The sequence below is a fragment of the Mustela nivalis genome, assembly GCF_964662115.1.
Source record: "Mustela nivalis genome assembly, chromosome: 8".
Classification (NCBI taxonomy): domain Eukaryota; kingdom Metazoa; phylum Chordata; class Mammalia; order Carnivora; family Mustelidae; genus Mustela; species Mustela nivalis.
Genome location: NC_139027.1, coordinates 14,774,845 through 14,789,172, shown reverse-complemented (window position 1 = coordinate 14,789,172; position 14,328 = coordinate 14,774,845).

The following is a 14,328-nucleotide window of genomic DNA, read 5'->3' as shown; positions in this document are numbered from 1 at the left end:
TATGGCGTGCGAATGTCCTAGGGCTGCTGTAACGAATGACCACAGACCGAAGGCCTTAAAACAGTAGAAACATATTCTCTCAAAGTTCTGGAGGCCTGAATTCAAAATCAGGATGTTGGGAGGGCTCCAAAGAACCTTTTTCCTAAGTAAGGACATGGTCCCAGGTTCTGGGGCTCAGGATGGGGCCCGTCTTCTTGGGAGCCACCATTGAACCTGTGATATGAGGCCTGGGGTGAGAGCCAGGTGGAAATCCTGTCTTAACTACTTACTAGCTAAGCTGGTCTTGGGCAGGTTTGGCAATCTCCCTGAACCTTATTTCTTTACCACTAAAATAGGAATAATATCAGGACGCCTGGGTGGCTCAGTCGGTTAAGCAGCTGCCTACAGCTCAGGTCATGATCCCAGAGTCCTGGGATCGAGTCCAGCATCCGGCGAGCCTGCTTCTCCCTCTGCCCCTCCCTCTGCCTGCCACTCCCCCTGCTTGTGCTTTAGTTTTCTCTCTCTCTCACATGCTCTCTCTTGCTAGCAAATCTTTTTTTTAATAAAATAGGGATAATATCCATTCATAAGGTTGTTATTAGAATTACATGAGATTATAGTTGCTTGGCATACAGTAGGTAGTAAATGGCACTGATGACCATGGTGACTCAGGAAGTGGTCTGTCCAGGGTCACACAGCTACTCAGATGGCAGAGCCAGAACTGAAACTTAGGTCCCTCTTACACCAAAGGCCACCTTCCTGCCATACCTTGTCCTCTGAGGACCTTCACTATAGTTCCAGCCTTGCTGTGCTGTCTTTCTCCTCGTGGATGTCTCCCTGACGTCTGTCCCAGAGACCGTGGGCCCCTTAGCCAGACGGTGAGCGGTATCCCTGAGTGGAGAAAATAGCCAACCGCTGACCCCAGGGAGCAAGACCCAGATCAGAACTTGGCCTTGAGTAATTCCACTGGCAACAGAGGAGCACAGCCTTGGCCTCACCTTGGATAAGCAGCAGCAGGTCACAGCGTCCCTGTGAGGCACTGCAGACCATTCACACAGGGCAAGCATAGCAGGTGGGCTCTATCTACAGGCCATGTCTTCCAGACACTTGCCTCCTCCTGGGCATAGGAAGAGTGCCCCATTCAGGGTTAGACTCCCTCACAGAAAGGAAACAAGGCTTCCTCTGCATCTAGGCAAGCAGCCTCTACAAGGAAGAGAGGACTCCACTGGCCCCAGTACAGCGAGTGCCAAATGAAGACAGGGTTAATCCCTCCTTCCTTCCTGGAACGCTTTGAAACCCGATCTCTGCTCCCTGCAAAAGACAAGTCTGACTTTGATCTTTCAAGCCCCTGCCCTCAGATGTCCCCTGCCATCTGCCTTGCGAGGTCCCCCCTGCCAGCTTTCACAGGAAGCTGTTCTTATTAACGCAGTTGCTACCTACGGTGACACTGAGCTTGGTTCCAGAATCTGGGGCAGAAAGCCATGGGCCTGCGTTTCTGCCTTGGGTGGGGTAAAAGCGAATAGGTTCCAGGTCCTGGTGGAGCCTGGTGATGCTAATCCCCAGCGAAGCCCTGAGGTCCTGGCTGAACTCAAAATCAGGACGTTGGGAGGGCTGTTCCCCCTCCAAGGCTCTAAAAGAAGACCCTCCCTTATCTCTTTCACCTTCAGGTGACCCCAGGGGTTCCTTGGCTTGTGGCCACATCCCTCCAAACTGGCCTCGGTCCTCACATGGCCTTCTCTTGTCTGGAGAACTCCACGCAAGGATTGGAGACAAGGACGGGACTTGCCCAGGTCCCCAGGAATCTCATCAAGGACCCAAGTTATCATCCAAAAAGGGAAGCTGGTGGAGGAGGCAGGAAGTAGAAAGCACAGGAGCATCTCCTCCCTGGTAAAACACAAAGTTTCTAGCAGCAGAAAGAGGGTAAGAAAGCAAAGGAGATGGAATAGACATCATGGCAGGAATGTGGGACACGGAAGAGGGATCTGCAGTGGCTGAGGAAGAGGGAGCCCATCTCCACCTGGCACTTGGCAAACTCTCAGCAGCTGTCCCATCTGTAGCCAGCACTATGCGGGGGGCCCTGCAGACAGGAAGTGGCCCCAACCGCAGCCTCTGGGCTGACGGATGGGGGTGGTCTTGTGGGTTAAATGTTAATGCAGATCGATAGCTCTGGAGGCAGAAGGGCTTTCTTCTGGGGCTCTGCAGCCCCTCCAGGGAAGCTCCAGGCTCAGGAGCACAAGAGAGGGAGGCTGAAGCGAGAAGGGCATCACCAAGTCGGTGCGCACGCCTGCGTCCAGAGCCGCTTTTCTCCTTCATTCTCTTTACTTTCTATCCTGGCCAAATCCAAACTCAACGGCCCCAAAGTGGAGACCGCTCCTCCCCTGGGGCCTGTACATATCTGAGATCACCCCGAGGACCCTCTTGGCCAAGACCGTGTGCTCAGCTATAGCAGTCGGCAAGGGGGTTCAGGCAGGGCCCCCACTCTGTCATCGGCTTAGATGGCCCATCATGCCAGGCCCTGCAAGGAACAAAGATCCAACAGGGGCTCTTCCCCAGGGGACTAGTAAGTCATCATTTGCCATCTGGGTGGTCATGGTCTAGATTATGATAAGAGAAGCACTGTAAGTCCTTGGAGAAAGAGGACCGTTGTAGATATATTCCTAGCTGGAGGATTTAAGATTTCTTGTAAACTGTCAATCCAAGAACTTATTTCTCCCTTAAGTCCTCTCAGCGTCTCCTAGGCACACCAGAATAACACCTGGATGTCTCAGTGTCACTTCCAAGTCCCTGTGCTTTACCTCTCCACCTACCCCCTGCCATTCCACAGGCCCCCCGGGCCCCAGCAGTGTTGGATTAATCACTGGGCCCCACAAAGACCAAACCTATTTGGCTCTCATGTTCCTTTGCACAGAACACTATCCTCCTTGTCTTCCTGGAAAATGTCTTTTCATCTTCAAACACAGCTCCAACCATAGCTCCTCAGTAGTGTGGTAGAGGACACGCCACTCTCAGAGCTACATTTCTCTCGTTCTGTGAAACTATTAAAAGTAACAGGGGAAATAAATGAACCTAAGTGTTTTAATTTTCCAAATCTGTGCTGAGTGCACCAAACCTGCACACATTCTAACTAGACTCCGCTGTCTATCAGATTGTGGAGGGGATGGTATATGGGGCACTGATGTCTGAGTTTCTCATCCCCCCCCAGATCGCTGAGATGTTGGACTAAACAATGTCCTAAGCCGTTGCCTATGCTGTCCACTGCTCCGCCCCTGTAGGAGGGGCTGAAGGAGAGACCCAAATGTCTCTCCAGGGTCCATTCTGGAATCTACAGGTCAGCATGCTCCAAGAAGACTGGGACCTGGATGGGTGGGTTGAGGGCCTAGAAGCTGGTTGGGAGGGGGTTATTAATGGTGGTGGCCCCTCCTGGAGAAAACAGAAGATGCCACCAACTACTCCAAAAAGCCCCCTGCCCGGCTCCACCCTGACCTCCCACCACGCCCGTGAGGAGAGCTGCTTGCTGGCCTCCATCTCTGGTTCTGCACAGAGCCAACACGGGTGCATCCGGGCTGAGGCTGAAGAGGAATGAAAGGTTGTTTTCATGAATGATGGTATTGATTCTGTTTTTAAAAAAGACGAAACCCAGCTTCTGGAATGAGTCACTGTGGGGACGATCTGAAAGGTGACATTTTTCCTTCCTTCTCTTCCTTCTGGAATTTCCAAGTTGAGTCTGGGGATGGAGATGGGAAGGATCTAATGAAGTAAGCTTGTGGCATATTCCTTCTTCTTCCTCCCTCTTTCATTCACCCATCCCCGAGGAGCATGTGGTGCAAATGACAAGTATATGGGATCCAAGCCAGAAGATGTGAATCAAGGTCCCAGGTCAACACAACCTGGAGCCGATGGTCCTCCCGAGTGCCCTGCAGGGGGCCCAGCTCTCCCCGCGGTCCCTTGCAGGTGCCCTGCTGCTGATGCTGACCCAGCCGGAGGACAGGCAGTGAGCAGGACGACTGGTTGCGGAGGCTGGCCCGTGACATCTGCCAGGACGCTCCTCTGAGAAGCCAGAGCAGCTGCAGAGAACATTCCAACCACATGGGGTAGGGATATGGGGAGAGGAGAGAAGGGTGTTTAATATTTCCTTAAATAGGTAACAAACTGAAAGTTTTGAAAGATCATTATGAAAGTGTTTCCCTTTAAGACAAATTCTGCTTAATATTATTTTCACCTTTCCAAGAATGCACCTCAGAGCCCATCATGATCCCTTTGTCGAGGAAGGTGAGGGGAAGGCGGGAAGGCAGAGGCCCAGAGAGCTCAGGGTTGTCTACTTTTGGAATCTCAGACTCCCCAGTCATTTCTGACAGACCTCTGCTTCCCAGAGAATATCTTAAAAACTAAGAAGGGCGGTGGGCACCTGGGTGGCTCAGTGGGTGAAGCCTCTGCCTTCAGCTCAGGTCATGGTCTTGGGGTCCTGGGATCGAGCTTCGCATCGGGCTCTCTGCTCAGCAGGGAGCCTGCTTCCCCTCTCTCTCTGCCTACTTGTGACCTCTCTCTGTCAAATAAATAAAAATCTGAAAAAAAAAAAAAAAAAAAAAAAAAAAAAAACCTAAGAAGGGCCTGTCCTCTACCTAATGCATTTGGTGAGGTTCCTAGGACCGGGCTCTGTCCTACCGAGGACTCTCGGGCTGCCTTGGGTTCACAGCAGACACACACCAGGCTCTCGGAGATGTTGCCTGCATTGGTTCGGATCCTCCCACCTCCCCGGTGGCTCACCTCCCCTCTGTTCCGTGGCTAATGGCGCACTATGTGTCCTCACCTCCCCGCACTCCTCCAGAGGCTAAGAAAGGAACGATGCTGTCTTGTCGGCCTTGAGACCGAATATGGCCCTGGCAGGCGAGCCGGAAACATTGGGTCACCCAGCCAGCCGTCCACCACACGGACAATCACGGCCTCAAGGCTCCGTCTGAGTATGCTGGCTGCTTCTTAGACTTTCCCTCAGATTATGCCACGGCCACCTTGCAAGGTGGGCAGACCAGGCAGGACTTACTTTCGTTTACAGGTGACAAAATAGAGATCCAGAGCCAGAAAGGATGTGTCCAATGTCACAAAAAGTCCATGAGTGAGCCAGCCCTCAAGCTCAGGTTCTTGGACATGCTGTACGCACAGCCCAGAGCCCAGTAAAATGTATGAACCTGATAATCCTCCAAGACGGGTCCTGGTATACAACCTTGAGTAGGGAGCACCGTCTCCTGGGCAAGCGCCTAACGGCCTTTTGAAGACCAGACAACAGAAGCTGGGACACGGTCCTGCTCCATTCAACAGAAGGGGTAGTCCTGGCATTTCCTACCGCTTGATAGGCTAATTGCTTAATTGAATTAGTGCAAATTCCTGATGTCTCTTAGTGTTGCATTGTCTACGCAGTAGGCTGACTTGGCAGGTCAGAAAGACAAAGGCAGGGGAGGCAGCGGCAGAGAACTCATGGAACCTCCGCCCGGGCTGTTGAAGGCCTTCGCTCCGCTTGTACCTGTGTGTGCTCTTAGCTGGCAGGACAGGCCCTCTAGAGGCTGGGCACCGTGAGACCCACGCCAATGCCCATGGTCCAGGCTCCTCACACATGTTGCCTGGCAAAGTCAGAGCAAGGAGCTCAGAGGCAGGAAGTGGTGAGGGCAGCATCTCCCGTTCAGCCCGCGGGAGCACAGTACCCAGGATGGAAGACGTGGTGAAGGCTCCCGTCACCCCTGCCGGCCTCTAGCCCATCACAACTTCTCAGCAGTTGGTACAAGAACGCAGGGCAGGGGCCTGAAAATCTATTCTGTAAAGTTCTCCACGGAGAACCGCGTCTTGCCCTGCTCTACCAGGAACGTGAAGTGGGGCCTCTCTGTTCACGGCATTTCGTGAAGATTGGCTGGTTTGCGCCCCAACCAGACATGGACTTTGGACGTGAGTTCTGGTGGGAAGAAAAATACTTGGAGGTGGATTTGCCAGAGAGGCTGTTGGGTGTTACCCACGTCCTGTGTCCCAGGCACACTGTGGGGCCACATTTCCCACCCTCCTTTGGAGTTAGGTGAGGCCCATGAACCTAACTAGGGGAGTAACATGTTTGCCACTGAAATACAGGGTTGCTTGTTACAGCAATAAACTGTCCTGAGCTAACAGCTGTGACACCTACATTTAGCCTGCTCTGTTGAGACGCTGTATGGGTGGGGAGGCTTGAGAACGAGGTGTGGCTTGGTTCATGTGTTAATGTGGCCACTTAGGTGCTGTGGGACCTCAGGAAAGTTACTTAATTTCTCTGAACCTGTTTCCCCACTTGTGAGCAAGGAGATTATTCTCTTTTTACAACAGGTCAGAAGAATTCGGTTAGGTAGTACATACCACGTTGCTGAGCTCAGGGCCTGCCACACACACGAGCATACAAATCCTAAGTGCTACTATTTTATTGAACTGAAAACCGTTTAAAAGCTTATTTAAAGGGCGCCTGGGTGGCTCAGTGGGTTAAGCCGCTGCCTTCGGCTCAGGTCATGATCTCAGGGTCCTGGGATCGAGTCCCGCATCAGGCTCTCTGCTCAGCAGGGAGCCTGCTTCCTCCTCTCTCTCTCTCTGCCTGCGTCTCTGCCTACTTGTGATCTCTCTCTGTCAAATAAATAAATAAAATCTTTAAAAAGATTTATAAAAAAAAAAAAAAGCTTATTTAAACTTCTTCTTCTTTTTTTTTTTTTTTTTTTAACAAACCCTTGTGTCGAGGGCTGACTTTCAATAGATGGCAGCGAGGGAGCTGCTCTGCTACGTAGGAAACCCCGACCCAGAAGCAGGTCGTCTACGAATGGTTTAGCACCAGGTTCCCCATGAACGTGCGTTGCGTGACGGGTGAGGGGGCGGCCCCCTTTCCGGCCGCGCCCCTGTTTCCCGGGACCAGGGGCTCTCCGCACCGGACCCCGATCCGGACGCGCGGCGGGGCACACCACGCCACGCCACGCAGGGCGCGTGCAGCAGCCCGCCGGCGGGGACAGCAGGGGTTATTTAAACATTTTTATCTATTTAAAATTGTATGGTTTATTTCATAAATAGCATGAATGGACATTGAGACGAAAGAAGGCAAAGCAGTCACTCGGACCCCCAGGAAATCCTGGGCTACGACATCACCAGGCTGGGAATTCACAACAAGTTGATTTTCGAAATCGTTTGTTCTGAGTGGTCCCGAGAGGCAGAACACGGAGCCTGGCTTCAAGCTGGATTGGGGGCGGCATGGGCCCGGCTGGCTGCTCGCCTGTGTGGCGGCGCTGTCGGAGGCCACAGGGCGGGCTCCTGCAGATAGAGAGGGGTCTGCTCCGGACTGAGTCCTCCCTGTGTTGGCTTCCAAACAGCGCTGGCTGGGCACCAGGAGGCCCCTTGCTGGCCACGTGCCCAGCTGTCACCCTCGGTCATTCTAGCCATTCAGATAGATGGGTTGTGATAGCTCATTTTGTTTTAATTTGCATTTCCCTGATGGCTCATGACGACGCACCTTTTCCTGCTCATTTCCCGCCTCTGCATCTTCTCTGAAACATCTCTTCGTCTCTTCGCATCTTTTATCCATTTCTAAAGGACTGTGCATGGGGCTTCCTTTTTTTTTTTTTTTTTAAACTATTGACGTTATAGAATTCCTGAAACATAAATCTTAGTCTTTGGTTGTATGTGTAGTTTGCCAGTATTTTATCCCAGTTTGTATTTTTTTCCACCTTCCCAATAGGGTGGTTTTTTGTTTTGTTTTTGTTTTTGTTTTTTTGTAGAACCAGATTTTAATTTTGGTGAGGTCCACTTTACCCATCTTTCCTTTTATGGCTCACTCTTTCGTTGTCAAGTCTAAGAACTCTTTGCCCTGCCCTAGATCACAAACATCTACTCCATTTTATTTTTCCTAAAAGTCTTATGGATTTACATGCTACTTTGACGTCCACGATCCATTTTGAGTTAATACTTTAGATAAGATGTGAGTTTGAGTTTGAAGTTCAACCTGGGCAGACAACTTCAATACCATTTGTCAAAAAGGCTCTCCTGCATCCACTCGATTGCCTTTCCACCTTTGCCAAACAGCAGACTTATGTGTCCATATCTGGGTCCTCTGTTGATTTGGGGGTCCCTTCCTAGCCCATACCACACCACTGGATCACTGTCACTGTATAAGAAGACTCCGTATCGAGTAGCCATCCCTCCCAGTTTACTCTTCTTTGAAGATTATTTTAGCTATTCTAGGTCTTGTGCATTTCCATTTATGTCTGCAAGAGACTTTTCTGGAAATGTCATAGACGTTGCATTTAAGCGCTAGATCAATAGGTGGAGGAAGAATGACATCCTGCTTATGTTTGAGTTTTTTCAACCCATGAACACTGTATGTTTCTCCATTTCTTTAGGTTCTGCTGAGAGAAAGAAAGAAAGAAAAAGGGAAGGGGAGGAAAGAGAGGGAGGAAGGAAGGAAGAAATTGGTGTGTTGGGTTATTTTTCCAATTATGTAGATGAAAAGCTAATCAAACAGCACATTGTATACTGTAGGTGCATACTAAGTATTGCTGGATGAAGTCTGGCAACTAACATTTATTGGACCCTTCACACATGTCAGAACCTACTCATTTATCCTCCCAGCAGGCCTGGGAGGCAGGCACGATTCTTTCCTCTGTTTCATAGAGGAGTTAGGTGAGGCTCCGAGGAGTTACCCTGCCTGAGATTGCACAGCTCCTAAACCGGAGAGCTGAGATGTGGACCCCGGCAAGTCCCACAGCCTGATACGAAACCAGTGCACTCTACTGCCCTTCAGAAAACTAAATCGACACAGAAGAAAGTTTAAGTCAGTGAGAAACTTACTATGGGGGGTAACGATGATTAACAATGTAGTATACGTTGTGGTATATTACGGACCACGTGCTGTCACAGACTCTGCCGCCATCTGTAAGCCGCATCTCGTCGTGTATGACATGCCGTGACACACTGCGTACTCGGAATGCTGTGCACCGTGAGATGCTGTGTACTGTGTGATGCATGGACTATATCACGTACTGTTCAGTGTTGTTTGCCGTGTGCTATTGTACACTCTGCACTGTTCCATGCTCCACACCGTTACACATGGTCTGCTAGTAACATTGCGGTTTGCATCCTACTAGATGTCTCTGTGAGCACAGTATGTGTGTCCCTATCATTTGTGCACTTTCATACATATATATGTATATATTAGACCAGAGAGCCTGAGTGGCCCCATTGGTTAAGCAGCTGCCTTTGGCTCAGGTCATGATCCTGGGGTCCCGGGATGGAGCCCCGCATCAGGCGCCCTGCTCAGCGGGGAGTCTGCTGCTCCCTGGGCTCCCACCCCCGCGTGTTCTCTTTTACTCTCTCAAATAACTTTTTTAAAAAAATAGAATATACCGCACACGTTATTTTGTACTCTACTACATATGTTATTTTGTACCTTTTTTCCATCTTTTTCAGACTTTCTCTTGTTGACGATAGATGTACCATTTCCTTTTTAGCAGCTCCATAGCCAACCCACTATTACTGAGGTGCTTGGCTATTTCCTTACTGCCATTTAGGCTGTTTGTACCGCGAACGAGGATAAGGTTGAGTGGATTTCTTTATATTTACATCATTATGGGTATATTCCTGGAATTGGAGCCGCCGTGTGAAAGGGTGTGCACATTTTAAATTTTGCTGTGTATTGCTAAACCATCTTCCTCCTGGGTTGAGCTGATTCCCACTTTCCAAGTGTAGGAAAGGGTCCCTTTCTCAAGGCTTCTCAACGCTGGGCCGTGCTGACCTTTCTCCTCTTACTAACCCCGTGCCAACCCCTGAGAGAATGGGCAGGACCGACGCATGAACACGTCTGGCCTGGTGTGAAAGATGAAACAGAAACCTCATTTAGCTTCGTCCGGACCTTGTCCTCTGCCGAGCTCCCCTGCCCAGCCAGGCTGGATCTGGGTACCCTTCTCTCCTCTGGGGTCCCGTGTTTGGGCCGCTGGCGTCTGAGTTGGTCGCCATCAAGAGATCTCCTGCCGGAGGAAGCCTGGGTCCTGACATCCCAGCCCTGACTCCGAGTGGCCGGTCTCCAGGGCTTGGATCTGGCCGGAGCCTGCTGAGTGAGAGCACCACCCCGGATCCTGCAGGCTCCGCCTCTTTTGCCCTGGGTAGACTCTCCCTTCCCTATCACACAGGTATCCTCTAGGAGCTGCGAGAGCAAACTTACCCACCAGCTCACCCTCCAGCCAATGGCCTGGAGTCCGTGTCACCGGAGACAGTCCCCGTCTTCAGCTTGGAGAAAGAATCTAGTCCAGGGAAGGCAGGTGCCAAGAGCTGTAGAAAAGCTCAGGTGCCAAATGAAGGCTGAGACCAGAATCCGGACAACTGGAATCCTCCTGGCTTTCATCAGCCGCTCAGCCTGCAGTGGGTTTCCCAGCGTTAATGTTTCTATCTACTACAGAGCTCAGTGAGGAAGGCATGGATACCCCGCCCTCTATAGCTGAGCCCGCACGTCTCAAGGAAGTCCACTGAGAGGGCTGCTTAAGCGGCCAGAGGTGCCTTACCCTCTCCCTCCACCAGCCAAGTTCATGGCACTGGGCAAAGGCAGCTTTGGCATAAAGGCAGGTCTCCTAGGTTCAGAGTCCCAGGGCCTGCCCTGTCCTACCCCTATGGGCACAATCTGCTCTTAGGCCTTTGTTTCTGTGACCCCTGCAGAAGGAGGCAGCCCAAAACCAGGGACGACCAAGAGCATAGAAACCCCGAGGGCAGCTAGAGAGCGGGCCCTGCAGAATCCTGCCTGGGAGCACTTTTTGAGCCTGAGCAGGCCTGGGAGGCCACAGAGGTCAGAGAGAGCGGGGAGCATCCTCAGGGAGCCCCAGAGCCCCCTCACTGTGTGGATAATGGCTGTGGCAGCAGAAAGTGTTTCCAGAAAGGCCCAGGGAGAGCAGCAGCACCCAGCACATGGACTAGCCCCCCGGCTCAACACGTAGCTCCTGTTGTTGGGTGACTTTGAATGTTAAGGTGCCACGAGGTATAGGACAAGGGAAGCAGGGAGGTGTCTTCCAGGCAGAGCTCAGGGCTAGAAACCAAGAGACCCGACCAGCGTCTCTCAGGGCTGTGAACTCTCATGGCCTGGTTGATGCCCTTTTTGAAAATGACGAAGGGCTGGTGAAACAGGGCAGTGGGTGGGTAGAGGGATTAATGCCTAGGGAGATGAACTTTCATAGAGTTGGGGGGTGAAGAGTAGGACAATCGCTCTGGAAAATGTAGAGGCTCTGGAAGTTGAACACGTTCTGTGTAGTGGAGGAAACACGGGACCACGCTGTCCGCTGCCCTGCTTAACGGGCAGTTCTGGGGTGCTCGCTGGGCATCCCGCATGCCCCATCCTCTCATTCATCCACAAACCCCTGCTGAGTGGTCCCCGCTGTGCCCTGGCCCCTACTGAGTGCGGGGCAACAGTCTGTCTCCTCTCTAACCCCCAGCCTCTTCTCTGTGAATGCCAGGAAGCCAAGCTAAGTGGCCAGTTCTTTTCTTTCTTTTTTTTTTTTATTTTTATTTTTTAAGATTTTATTTATTTGACAGACAGAGATCACAAGTTGGCAGAGAGGCAGGCAGAGAGAGGAGGAAGCAGGCTCCCCACTGAGCAGAGAGCCTGATGCGGGTCTCGATCCCAGGACCTTGAGACCACGACCCGAGAGCCGAAGGCAGAGGCTTTAACCCACTGAGCCACCCAGGCACCCCTAAGTGGCCAGTTCTGCCCCGCACAGCCCCAAGCCAGACCTCGAGCCCACTAAAGCTCCGTGTCTGATGTCCAATGTCCAGAGAAGAGCTGCTGGTCACCCGAGCCCGCAGCTTTGTGTGTCCACAGGGAAGGATGAACAGCCTCTCGGGTTTGGAGACTCTCGGTAATGGCTAATGTCCCAGTGGTCCTGCTTCCTTGTCTGCAGGTGGTCACCGTGACTCCTGGGATAGCCGACATTTTCTCCTTGGACATCCTCCAACAGGCCCTCAGTGGAGAGTAAACAGAACAATCTGAGGATTTATGGGTTCTTTTGGAGGGGACTTCAGATCTGGGGGCTTTTGCTACATTGTAGAGATTTTAAAAGACCTTAGTCATCCCTGCTCCCCAACCCCCAGCACCAGTGGACGATTAAGCCTCAGGAAGCAAGAACAGCTTATTCCACTTGCAGCTCAACTCCTTCTCCAAGTGAAGTATAATTCATTTCCACTCACAAAGAATTAATGTCTAATTATTCATTAACCCCTGCTGGCTCCTTTACTCCTGGTGCCAAATGCTCTCCACTCTGGGCCAGGAATTTGGGTATGACCTCACTTACCGACCCTTGGTTTGCCTCGAGCTTCTGGCAAGGATGCGGTTAACCAGGGAGATCTCTCCCAGTAGGAAAGGGGCTCATCCTAGCCCTACATCTCCTGGGGGCGTGATTGGTGAGGATAGGTCCTGTATTTAGCAAGTGAGGGTAGACCTCCCCCTAAAAGGCCAGGAAGAGTCAGGTTTGGAGGGGGTTGCGGGGGGAACCTGGGCAGGTCCAGACTCTGGGGCCCACGCCAGTGTTGGAAGACCATAAAGGGCCATTTGCCCGGCTCCTTCACTGTTCAGTGGGGAAACTAAGTCTGAGATGACAGAGGCAGGGCACTGGCCAAAGCTTAAGAGTAAGGAGACTTAGGTTTTGAGAATGTAGATGTAAGCTCTTAAATAGAGGGCCCTAAGAGAATAGACTCTTTCCTCAGAAAATGTGTATGTGCCCATATACTCCAAAATGTGCATAAACGACAAGGGATTCAGGCTCCTTGAAGTCCATCTTTGTGATCTTAGCTACGAAGTTACGACCTTTACAAAAACAAAACAAAAACTTTTGAGTGACCAAAACCCACCATGAAGTAAAAAGGCAAATGCAAAACTACAAAAAATACTTGGAACTTTATTAAAAGAGGTTAATATCCTAATAAGTAGAGAGATTCTAAAACTAAAGGAGAAAGTGACAATCCCTTTTTATAATGGGCAGAATGGCTATTAAATATATTTTTAAAAACTACTCAACCTTACCCATCAAAGACACACATTGAAACTACCCAACACACCATTTCTTGCTTATTAATATGTTAGCAGAAATCTGTAAGTTTGACATCACACCCTTTGAGAGAGGCTGCGGCATTTTCAGACTTACAGGAATGAAAAGTGTTGCAAGCCCACGGAGGGCAAGATCCAGAAAAATTCCATGAGCATTTATCCTTTGTTCCAAGATTCCTGCTTAGGGACCTATTCCAAAGGCACAGAAAGACACATGCACAAAGCTCTCCTTCGCAGGACGATTTATAACAGAGACTCGAACCCACTCAGGAATCTTCAGGAAGGGGCTGGCTGAATGGACCTTCCCCCGTGCAGGATTAGGCAGCTGGGACAAGGAATGAAGACTATCTCCACTTGTGCTATTGAGTAATATGTGGGCCAGAAGATTAAGTGAAAACGCAAGGTGCTCTGCTGGGTTTATATTATGCTATTGTTTATCTGACAAAGGAAGGATATAAACGTACCTCGACTGTGATCTCTGAGTTCTCTGAATAACAGTTCCCACTGAAAGGAACCAGGGCCACTTGGAGAAATGGCTGATGGCAGGTCTGAGGAAGGAAATGGACAACAAAAAGCTTCTTGTCCTACCAAAGCCGAGCCACTGCAACTGTATCAGGACTCGAGAGCTAGCTTGAGTAAGCTCCCACCAGCTGAAAATGAGATAATTTGAGCATAAATGGGGCGGGGAAACCCCACAATAGATTAAAGCACAGCAAAGATGCTAAAGCCATGAGCTGTCATGGCTGGTGGCCTGATATAGGACTGCTGTGGGAGTTTAGGGACAGGGGAGCAGAGGCTGAGGGCAAGGACCCACACAGCACCAAGGCCCAGGAAGGACTCACTCAAACACTCTGTCTTCCCAGAGCCTCAGGGCATCAGGCAGGAAGACTCCTCACCTACGCTGAGAAGTATTTCCAGGCAACTTCTTGTCACATATCCCAGGTGTCCTCCAGGCCACTTGCAAATCTACTCCTAGGGGAGGGGACAGCCTTGAGCATATTGTGGCACCAAGGGCTGAGGACAGAAGGGAGCTAATGGAAGATGCCCTCATGCCCTTTCTACCACGTCCTTCCTCGTCCTGTCGGTACGGGGTCCCACCTGGGTCACCGGACAGCCTGCTGTGTGTGTGCTTCATCTGGCTTCCTGTGACCCTCCAGGAAGATTTGCCTCCTGATCTTGCCCTTACTCTGCTCAAAACCTCTCAATGTCTCCTCTGCACTCAGCTTCCCTAGCACCCCTGTTCCACACCCTATTCCGGCAATGCCTCCTGCGGGAAGAAGTCGGGCTTC